This window comes from Apteryx rowi, unplaced genomic scaffold, assembly GCF_003343035.1.
Source record: "Apteryx rowi isolate R43461 unplaced genomic scaffold, aptRow1 scaffold_626, whole genome shotgun sequence".
Taxonomy (NCBI): Eukaryota; Metazoa; Chordata; class Aves; order Apterygiformes; family Apterygidae; genus Apteryx; species Apteryx rowi.
The window spans coordinates 270,086-272,045 of record NW_020450901.1 but is presented as its reverse complement, the minus strand read 5'-3'; positions in this window follow the sequence as shown (position 1 = coordinate 272,045).

Sequence of the window (1,960 nt, the reverse complement as noted above, 5' to 3'; positions counted from 1 at the left end):
GCCGCTGCGCCGGGGCTCGGGCACGGGCACGGGGACTGGCCCTGCTCGCCCGCGGCGATGCTCCCGGTGCCCCGGTGCAGTGGGGGCTCCGGCCACGGGCAGAGCGGGGCCCCGCTCCAGCCACGGACGCTGGGGTCTGTGGGGCCTCACGGCGCCGGTGCACTTCCCAGGGGGTTCTCAGCACCGTCCCCTGCAGCCCCGGCCCGTTCCCCAGCTCTCGCAGGACGCAAAGACCCTGTCGCCTCCGACCTCTGGTCCTGCCTGTGCCAGGAACCAACAGCTGCTGCCCAAGGGACCAGGACTCACCCCTCTCTGGGTCCGGACAAACCTCTGCAGTGCGGCCGGGAGCTGCCCAGACCCTCTCGTTCCAGCTTCCGCTGGCGGTGACGGCTCTGTTTGCCATGCGCTGTCCTGGTGGAGCATGTTCAGGTAAACACATCCCAGAGCAGCTGCAAACACCCTCTGCATCCCTTGATCCCCCAGATCTGGGGCTGGAGCTTGGCCTGGGCAGAGCCCCCCGGCTGAGGGGAACGGCCAGMGTCGACCCGCTGCCCTGCCCTGCCGGCAGGGCATAAACATATTTACCTTGGACAGGCGGCTGCAGCAGCCACACAGGCTGCAGGAGCCCAGAGACATGGAGCGTCCTCCCACCTGGAGCCCAGCCAGCGCCCAGGCCTCGCCGCCATGCATCCCCCGGCCCCGTGCGCTCACTGGAAGCTGGAAGCCCCTGCGGACGCTGAGACCCACCTGGGCTCCCGTGGGGGACTCGCCAACGCCTCGGCAGCAGTTGGGGGCAGCATGGGGATAGGACTGGAGACAAGACCCTGTGCCCCCCAGGGCCGAAGGGGGCCATGGAGGAGGGGGGACTGGCAACCCCCAGCCCTGCTTGGGGCAGTGCAGTTGGGGGGTTCTGCTCCACCAGTGCCGGGGCTCTGCAAACTGCCCCAGGGGGCAGGGTGAGAGCAGGGGGCTGGCTGGCTATGGCAAGTGCAAACACTATTGATAACAGCCTGTTGACAGACCCGAGGCCTCTTATTTTCCGATGCTCAGAGATAAGCGCTGCCGCGCTCGTACAGCTGCTGGATGCTCCAGGCTGCGTCTGGCACGCGCTGTCCTACCGGCCTGGCCGTGCTGCAGCTCAGCCTGATGCGAGGGGACGTGGGAAGAGGGCACATGAGTGCCAGGAGCGCGGGGCTGGCGCAGCCAGCAGGGCCCAGCCCTGTCTGGAGCATCCCCGCTGTGGCTGGGGGCTGAGGGTGGCACAGACTCTAGCAGGGCTTCATAGCCCTTGAGTTGCCGCTTGCCTGGAATCGGCCCCGTGGGGCTCTGTCGCGCTCCTGCTTGGCGTGGGCCTTCGCGCCTGGTGCAGAGCAGTGCCGGGGGCCTGGGGGGCCAGACTCCACGCTACCGCCCAGCTGGAGCCCCGCACCACACCAGGAGCAAGGGCCAGGTTTGCCCCACACTCACCTGCCCTGCTACACTTACACAGGGCCAGGCACAGGAACAAAGCAATGATGCCAGCCAGCATCGTTAAACTTTGTTAAGGTGACGAGCCTTCACTTCTCTGCCTGTCCCAGGCTGGCTCTGCTCCGCCTGCTGGAGCCCAATTAGTGTCACAGCCAGGATGCCGCTCCAGCAAAGAGGCAGAGGCGGGCAGACACCGCCGGCATGGCTCTGCCCAGGAATTCCTCCCTTAGCTGAGACTGGGCACAGCTCAGGGCAGGAGCCCAAAGCTCCCTGCAGCACAGTGCCAGGAAGTGCCAGGTACCACAGGCTCTTGTGGTAGGGACAGGGGCACTGGCTGGGATGAAGGCATCCCTGCCAGGTGCACTGGCCAAGCGGGAATGAGCCTTGCTCTGTGCCTGCCCCTCCTGGCCTAGGGGAGCTCAGCTCCAAGCTCTCCTGCTGTGCATCCTTCCCCTCCCCACACAGCAGCATGCCAGGCCTGGGCTTGTTCCAC